This window comes from Eublepharis macularius, chromosome 4 (genome assembly GCF_028583425.1).
Source record: "Eublepharis macularius isolate TG4126 chromosome 4, MPM_Emac_v1.0, whole genome shotgun sequence".
Lineage (NCBI taxonomy): Eukaryota > Metazoa > Chordata > Lepidosauria > Squamata > Eublepharidae > Eublepharis > Eublepharis macularius.
Genome location: NC_072793.1, coordinates 81,746,237 through 81,756,275, shown reverse-complemented (window position 1 = coordinate 81,756,275; position 10,039 = coordinate 81,746,237).

Here is a 10,039-nt window from a genome sequence, read left to right as displayed (position 1 = left end):
TTACCAATAGGTAAGACAAGAGGGGGGCTTGCACCAACTTGCAGGGGAAGGAAAATCCCCCCACCAGCCCTGCTTTCTCTTCTTTTCCCCTATTCCAGCCAACCCATCCAATTGCCTGGTTTTCCTATCATCTTCCCAATCCATCCAATAACCTAGTTCCCGCCCCCCCTACACATCCATCTATTATTTCCTGTCCCCAGCAGATCCTTACTTTTATAATAAATTCATGTGATGTTTTTCACTTGGACAGGTTTTATCATGAGAAGGCATCGTGGGGTAGTTGGGGAGGGGGTTGGATGGCGAGGTGTTTAATTACCTTTAAAACAAACATTTTTTGCCTTTTTCATCCAAATCTGGATTTGGCAAAAGATATGTGCTAGTCCTTGGTATCTCCCCTTCCATGGTTTTTTTGTTCTCTATAGAAGTGCACTCATTCATATTAGATATATGCTCAGATCATTAACCAAGTTTCCTTGGGGTGGGTTATCTGTATCTTTGGTTTCTTCATCAAAACCAGGAACAACAAACAATCTTACCTGAATTCTTTTATCATTAAGCTACATGCCATGACAAGTGAAAAAAAGAATATACTATTTACCTTTCTGGAGGAAAAAAATCCAAGATCTGTCCTGTATTTCTTTCTCCCTGGAGTCCTGTCATAGAATCATAGAGTTGGAGGGGCCATACCGACCATCTAGTCCAACCCCCTGCCCAGTGCAGGATCAGCCTAAAGCATCTCTGACAAATATTCATCCAGCCTCTTCTTGCAAACTGTCAGTGAAGGGGAGCTCACCACCTCCCTAGGCAGCTGATTCCACTTTTGAACTACTCTGATCGTGAAAAAGTTCTTCCTAATATCCAGCCGGTACCTTTGTGCATGTAATTTAAGCCCATTGTTTTGGGTCCTACCCTCTGCTGCCAACTGGAACAGCTCCCTGCCCTCCTCCAAATGACAGCCTTTCAAATACTTAGAGCAATCATGTCCCCCCTCAACCTCCTCTTCTCCAAACTAAACATTCTCAAGGCCCTCAGCCTTTCCTCGTAGGGCTCAGTCTCCAGACCCCTGATTATCCTCATTGCTCTCCTCTGCACCCTCTTGATTTTGTCCACATCCTTTTTGAAGTGAGGCCTCCAGAAATGGAAGCCCAGAAGCATGTAATGAAGGTGATGGCCATTCCTTCATGTGTGTCCTCAGAGGTATGCTGCCCGTGAACATGGAGATGCCCATATCATGGTCTTTCAAAAACTGCACCTCAGAGCTGAACAATGTATGTCTGGAAAAATGTGTCTACCAGTTAGTTGGAAAGGGGACATCTGCAGGAAAGGAATTTGTTATTTTATTTCTTTATCTACTCTATTTTTATCCCACTTTTTGTTACCCAAATAGGAGGTCTCCTTAATTGTTTGGGGTAATTAGCATTAAGGAGGCAATTGAGAAGAGGTAATTAGGAATCTCCACCAATGTTTATGAGGATTATTCCTTAGAGAACTCTCAAATACGTCAGGCATATGTTCAACCAGAAAGTCTTTTTAATAAAGAGAAATAAAAGGCAGATGTACAGAAAATCATACACAGCACACATACAAGGCTAACTAGAAAAGTCAGGGAGGAAAGTGGGAGAAAGCAGTTTCAGGGAAGACAATAATTACCAGTCTCAAGGATAGGAGGCATCTGCAGAGGCAGCAGTGAAAACGACCAGCATTTCATGATGAGAAGAAGAAGGCTCAAGCAAACTTGAGAGTGGATATATGGATCCAGAACACACACAAAGAGCACAATTTGCAGCCCAATTATATGACAAAATGCTCCTTGGGGCAAGCTTCACATCTTGCTCTCAAAAACAATGGATTAATGGAAGTAGAACAATAAGTTGGGAGAGGCTTGAAGTGACTATCTGAGATAGACTATTGATGAAAATATTGTTTGATGACCTGGCAAGAACCAGATGGGAAAGCTATCAGGTTTGCTGAATAGCTTTGATTAGGATAGGTGAGTGAGGGGAAGTGTAGTAGGGTGTTGATGGGATTAGTCAAGGGCTTTCTTAGGAAACCTCGTTATCTCTGTGTCTCTCTGGGGTGTTGAGGGGTCAGTCAACCACCTCTGATTCATTTTCTGGTAGTTTTACAGGCTCCCGCCCAGTTGGCATCTCCTCTGGGCCAGGCAGTGCCTTGGACTTGTGAGGGGCATTTATGATGTTCCATCCACAAATTGGTCTCTTAGTGTGAGGAAGGGGTCTGACTGCTAAAAATCCCCCCCACCAACGAAGGAGCCATGGCTTTGCTGTGTGACTTGTTCCACTTATGTGGAGAAAGGCAGGCAGACTTGATGTCCCAAGAGAGAAGTGAAGGGGAAGAGGGGAAAGGGAGAGGAATAGGAACCAGGGTCATCAACTAGAAAAATAGGTTTTTGGACAAAAACTAAAAGAAGCCAAATTAAAAAAATAAAAATGTTTTTCCATTTCCGAACCTAGGTTGCTTTCTCCACAGTCCAGAGAAAGGAAGGGAGGGAGGTTTCCTATCTACAACATCATAATCAAATATCACAAAGCAACTGAATAATAAAGTAATAAAATGGAGCAAAAAGAAAGAAAACATTGACTGAAGGCCAATGGAATCAATGTAACACAAAATAAATAAATAATAAAATAACAAAGAAAGCAGTTGGAACTATATGAAGCAATCAAATAATGGAGCAAAATAACACAACCAAATATTACAGTAATAATCAATGCACTCACAGAGCAAATGGAATAGATTCCCAAGATAACACAAATGAAAATAATAAGTAAATAAAAGTTGATCTTGAGTGGAGGGTTTGGCAATCGGTGGCACAAACAATTTGGGCTGAAAAAGAGATCTGACTGCTAACAATTTTCTGCCACTGTATTCATGGTGGTTTACAATACAAAATAATGTTTGAACATTTTCATGAAAGCCAGCCCTACTGAATAGACCTGAGTAAGATTCTGTGTAGGCCTATTTAGGATTGGTTACCTACAGTGCAATCCTGTTTAGGACTGGTTACCTACAGAGCAGAGTTACTTCCGTCTCAGCCCATTGTTTTAAATGGGTTTAGACTGGAGTAACTCTGTCTAGGATTGCACTGCCAGTTGCCCTTTTCTATTATTTTTTCCTTTGTTAATTTATTGTTACTTATAATTACATACACATAGAGAAAAATTTAAAAACATCCAAATAAAAGAGGGGTGGGGGGAAGAATTCAATGGAAAAGCTTCTGACATTGCTACAGAGTTTAGATGAGAGATCAGTGGAGCCTTATAGTGTGATATTGGTTACATTTGCTTTATTTACAAATGTACAATCAGAGCACAGTGGAACCAAATATAGCTTCTGCAGTAGCATAGCTACTAATCATACCTCAGGTTCACAGGGAGTAGGGTTGCCAGGTCCCCTTCCCTTCCTGGTTGGAGGATGGGGACTCAGCACTTACCTTCCCCAAGTTGCTGGGATCCAGGAAGTGACGTCATTGTGGAAGGCTGAGGAGTGCATGTGCACTTTGCAGTGGACCCATTTGGGCCCCAAAGAGGCCCGATTCAGCTTGTTTGGGATCCAAATGGGCCCACTGCAAAGTGCAGCAGTGCTCTTGCGGCAACACAATGATGTCAGTGATATTACGTTGGCCCCAGGAGCACACCTGGGAGGCCCATCCCCACCTTTCCCCCTGCCAACCAGGTGAGCTGTGTTGGGGGGGGGAGGGTGAAAGGTGGGAGTGGGGGATCCCCCACCCCACCAGGGGGAATGAGATCCCTAGCAGGGAGTAATTTGTGCATTTCGTCTCCTTCCCAAGCCAGTAAAATTTCACTCCTAGTTACAGCAAACTCCAGCTATAAATTCTTAGCTCTCTTGCATCCATGCTCCATTTTTTTCTCTGCCCTGCTTAAGGTGCGATAGATATCCAGGATATTAAGGAAAATCTTTTTTTTGGCTGCTCCTTCACAGTGATCAAGAAGACCAACTTCCCACAAGATCCTCTTGGATGGGGTGATCAGAACAGTACACAGTCTCCTAAATATAGCTATACCCCAGATTTATATAGCAGAGTTATATTTGCAGCTCTTTGCTTCCAGAAGAAATAATAAATAAAGATACCTGTAATGAGCTAAAATTGTATTTTCTCTTCCTGCTATGCAAGTCAATAATATTTGAGGACTAAAATTCATATTCTGCCCTCTCAAATGTGGCTGACGGAGTTATGGAGGATGTGGCATTACTGCCTGCAAATAGTTTCCCCAAACATTATTTCTCAAGCTAAATGTATGCTGTGGCGTTTGTTTTATAAGTTACCTTGCAATAATAACAGGTCAATGTTAATCTGTATGGAACGCTCCTCAGCCAAATTCAAAACTCGTTCAAAGGACCACACTGGAATGGAGCTAGAGAATTAAAAAAACTGAACCTGATCAGGAACTGGCAGCAACAGTGGAAGGAAATACTTTACATGACCAAGGCTATGATACATAAAAGGGACAGTTTTTTATAAAGGCCTGATTTTATAATAAACAGAGAGGATAGAGTATTGTACACTATTTCCAAAAAAGGAAAAGAAAAACATTGAAAGGAGAAAGCACGGATTTTTGAGACATTTATGGACATGTGTTATTATTAAGAGTTTCTTCCATTGAAAAGGCAGTTTTGAGAATGCTGAACTGACAAACTATACCCCTACTTCATGATGTTTGGCACAAATACCTCATTTCTTTGAAACAACCTCTGTATAGATGAGCACACAAAACAATCCTACACATATCTTTCTCAGACCCTATTGTGTTAAATAGGACTTGCTCCTGAAATGTATGCATTGATTTGCAGCCAAATCAAGTAGAGCGAAGTAAAGGAAAATGTTCAGGAACAAACAACAAGTGATAGTCAGAGCCAAATCCATGACTCCTGGCTCTCTGGCTCTTGCTTGATCCACTAATATATCTCTTATGTGCATATTTTGTGAATTTAAAATGACTTCTCCTGCTTGTACAATTTTACTAAAACATATTCCTTCTTTCATTCCCATCTATCTGGCAGAAACAACTCAATGCTTATTTAGGCGTTTTCAACAAGCTTATATAAGAATAAATAATCCTACATTACAATATGCTGGGTGAGGAGAAGCAATCTCATTGCTTCTTAGATCCCGGTCCAAAGTTTTTAGTCTACAAAGAAGACGAAGTATTCTGATACTTATACCCCAGAAATTAAATTCAACTTGCAGTGATCTCTACAGAACTGATTTGCATCACCCACTTTTTATTTCTGTGTTGTTAATGTCATTCCCATCAAGAATGTTTTAGTCAGGTTTAGCGACAGTTTCCTCCACCTTCCCTTCGGTGTGCTAGGTATCCGGCATACTATTTGGAAAAGTCTGATCTCATGTTTCAGCTTTTGTACACTGCCACTACTATACAGTTAGCAATAAATGCTGCAACACATATATGCAGAGAGCTAGTGTGATGCTTTGGGCAGTGGTTCAGCATCTATTCGGGCTAGGGAGACCTTCAGCATCCGTTGAGGTTTACTTAGAAGAAAATCCCACTGAATTCAGTGGGGTGACATAGGATTGCAGCCATAGCGTACTGTGTGGTCTTGGGCAAACCAGTCAGCCTCAGCCTCGAGAGAGCCAGTGTGATGTGGCTATGAGGGTTGGCTTCGAATACAGAAGATTCAGGATCAAATGGCTGCTTAGCTGTGAAGCTCACTAGGTGGCCTTGGACCAGTTAGCATAACCTATTTTACCGGAATGTTTTGTGAATAAAGTAAGTCTGATTGGAAAACTTTAATCATAATTGGAACAAGCACTGGATTAGAGGCAACATATTATTTTTGTTTGGGGAAATGAGTGATTTTGGAAGGTTCTTCTTCATGGTTAATGATGATGTGTAGGTCTGATTAAGTACTTTCTTGGTATCCTGGGCTCACACTTGGAAGACTTCTGTCCTTCCCTAAGCCCAGCATCCCTTTTACACAAGGCTTCTTTTTCCTCTCACACTTCCGCTCATAAACTAAGAGCATAGTGGAGCTTTCGTGACTATTTCTACATGCAACTGGGATTTTAAAGAGGAAGAGCTAATGAGCTCTAGAGTGGCGAGACAAGGATCAGCCTGTAATGAGTTCCAGTAATGTTGCTTCCCACAACTAAGAAAGGCAAGATTAAGGCACGGAATAGAGCTGGGTAAACTCATCCAGCTGTTTTATTGAGTCAACAGGAATGGGAAAAGAAGGAGTCAACTTAGGAGCTGAAATGTGAAGTTCTGCTTTACAGCTCTGTAGTCCTAAACTGCAATGCTAATGGTTCACCATGACCAGAATAAAATACTTGGAAGTGTTATTTAAAACCATGCATTATGATTCTAAAAGCCATTCTGTATATGCTAGCCAACAGGGCTTTTTTCTGGGAAAAGAGGTGGCGGAACTCAGTGGGTTGCCCTCGGTACGGAGGGCAATCTAAACTCCCCTCTGCCTGGAGATCAGGGGGCAGGGCCACCGGCCATGTGACCATTTTCAAGAGGTTCCGGAACTCTGTTCCACCGCGTTCCTGCTGAAAAAAATCCCTGCTAGCCAATTTTTTCTGGCTGTGCACAAATCATGATTTTGCCTGAGCTAGAGAAACAGGTTGTGCTTGTGAGCAGGGCTTTTTTTCTGGGAAAGAGGTGGTGGAACTCAGTGATGGAACTCTGGACTGCACAATAATGTCACTTTGGGTCAGCTGGAACAAGGGGGGAGTTTTTTAAAGTTTAAATCGCCCTTGGTGAAAATGGTCACATGGCCAGTGGCCCCACCCCCTGATCTTCAGACATAGGGGAGTTTAGATTGCCCTCCATGCCATTGCGTGGAGGGCAATCTAAACTCCCATCTATCTGGAGATCAGGAGGCAGGGCCACTGGCCATGTGACCATCTTCAAGAGGTGCCGGAACTCCGTTCCACCGCATTCCTGCTGAAAAAAAGCCCTGCTTGTGAGAAATGATCAAGAGAAACAGTTTACCATATGAATGATGAAATCCAAGCTGAGAAAGCAACCCTCCATGCAGAGTGGTTGTAGAAATCTACCCTCAGTATTATTTAAGTGACAGGAAATGGAATGCAGAAGTATGAAATGACACCATTGATTACACCTAACAGATGTTCAAATGTTCAGGATTTGTAACACTGCATAGCAATTCCAAAGAATTCACAATATATGCACCACAACATAATTCCAAGGGTTTTTTAGAGATAAGGCAGTTAAACCTGTTTCAAATCGGTTCAAAAAGGTAGTCATTGAGAAGAGGCTGCTAGCAACATGATCGCACATGTAGGCAGTTTGGAGTAGTGGTTAAGAGCAGCAGGACTCTAATCTGGAGAACTGGGTTTGATTCCTCACTCCTCAGCCTGAAACCAGCTAGGTGACCCTGAGCCAGTCACAGCTCTCTCAGAGCTCTCTCAGCCCTATCCACCTCACAAGGTGATTATCATGAGGATAATAATTACACACTTTGTAAACCAATCTGAATGATATTAAGTTGTCCTGAAGGGTGGTATATAAATCAAATGTTATTATTATATCAGTACATCCATTCTCCTAGATAATCTCTGTATCTAATAGCAAAGGGCTACCCTCAGAGTGGACAACTAAATCCACATTATGAGGCCAGTCACAACTGTGACAGAAGGTTTTACAAACCCAGGGAAATCCAAGAATTTGCAGGGAAAACATCTCACTTTGGTACAAAATATGAATTGGTGTGTGTGTGGCTTCCCTGAAAAAATGTTGCAAAAATCAAACTGTTGGAGCTTTGATGAGCCTTTTAAATTTAATTATATTAATTCATTTTATTTATAGCTCCCCTTTTCTATGCGATAGTTACAGGTGAGTAGTTGGGTTGGTGTGCAGAAGAAGAGCAAGATTTGAGTCCAGTAGCACCTTAAAGACCAACAAGATATGACTCGCAAAAACGTATACCTTGGCAATCTAGTTGGTCTTTAAGGTGCTACTGGTCTCATATCTTGCTTTACCGCTGGGACTCTTAAGTGGATTATGCTATGTAAATCAATGCAATCAATAGGGTGATACATCTAATAAGCAATATAATAGGACTAAAATAGTAAAGAGTCCAGGTGCACCTTTAAGACTAACCACCTTTATTGTAACATAAGCTGTTGAGAACTACAGCTCTCTTCATCAGATGCCGAAGAGAGCTGTAGTTCTTGAAAGCTTATGCTACAATAAAGTTGGTTAGTCTTAAAGATGCTACTGGACTCTTTACTATTTTGCAACTACAGACTAACATGGCTAACTCCGCTGGATCTATATAACAGGACTAGAAACTGTAGAAATTTGAAATGGAGCAGACATCAGAACAAATTATGAGACCTGACTATGGGCCTGCACGTGGCACAAGCAAGTCCCGCTGACTGATGGCGTTGCTCTCCATTGTCCTCCCAGCCTCTGTTGCCTTGACCTTGTCTGCTGGTGTTATGGAGCTTCGTCACACCCTCATCCCTCTGAGACAGTCCTTGGAGGATCCTCCAGATCACGAGCATTTGGAATTCCATGACATGAATGGGTATGGCTAAGACATCTCAGCAGATGGACTTCATGTCCTCAAATGGAGGTGGGGGCTATGAACTGACAGGAGGCTGGTGATCCCCTCGGGATCAGGGGAACTTGCTTTCCAAGTGTCTGGGAACCCAGTTCAGATTAGAACCATGGATGTAGGGGGGAAGGGAGCTTCAGCCTTCTCTCTATGTACTTTCCCTAACCTGAAAGCATCCTGGAGGTGCTATTTGCCCCACTAGAGGGCTTCATGTTTAGCCCATCAGTACATGAACCATCCTTTCATAACGAGGGACAATTGCTAGCTGGGTTTCATGGGAATGTGGTTGAATCAAAATCACTGGTCTTTAAAGGCATTAAAGCCATCTGGTTTAGCACCAGTATCTAGGGAGTGGGTGTAGGCAAAATGAGATGGAATCAGAGACATCAGGAAGTTTTTGCTTTAGTGGGAAGTTCTGCTCTGTGAAAGACAAAGATAATTCATCTCTCCTGGTGGCAGTGCTTCTGCTGGGAACAGCATTAAGTTTTAGCTGGACTCAGTCTTGAAACATTTTCAGCTAGGGACACTCCTGAAATATTTACAGGGATTTTAAAAAGAGTGTACATTGGGGCATATGAAGAGAGTCTTTCTGCAAAACTAAACAAGCACAGCCTTTGCACATTTAGGATTTGAGAAGCAACTTTGAGGACAAAAGGCACAATGTTCAAAAAGGCTTGAACACTGTTTCCTGTCTTGTTAGGAAGGAATTCAGTACCACTAAGAAATAAGGTCTCTCTAGAAATAAAATGTCACTTATTTCCATTTAGATGCTTCTCAGTGATAAACACAGAGAACAAAAAGTAAATTCTTGGTTAGTTGTTTTACTAGCCAGGAGCAGATTTACATGACTGAAATTCAGTCCTGGTCATTTGTAGAGAGATTTCCTGATTGTTTCATTGCAATTTTCAGCCTGTGGTTGTGCACTGAGATTGGTGATGCACTGAAATAATATTCTGACCTCAGAATGAAGCAACCCAGGGCTTTCAAGATGATTTATAAACTGGATTTTCCCTTAGTGTGACACTCATATTAGTCACAATCTAGCCTCGTCAACATGATATCCTTCTCCTCATAATGTGTGTATGTATAGTCTTGCTGCAAATCATTTAGACTTACTGGGACAGATAACCATGATGTACTTATATGGTCACTCTGGAGGGGGCAAATATACATACAGTTCAGAGAATGAAACCTCTGTAATAACATTCCACCACTCTGCCACTCAGTCTGCCTGCTCCCTCTTTCTCCATTGTTTTGTTTAGTCAGGCAGGAGAGATACCATCTGAAGGCAAATAGGGAGGGAAAGATAATAGACTGCATTTGAGGAATCTGCTACCTTTTCTCTGAGAGACAACCCTACCCATGTCCTTCTTCTTAGGTACTGCATTATGGGAACAGGACTATTTCCCAGCTGAAGGGTGTGGGGGGAGCAGTATTTTTTAATTTCAGCAGT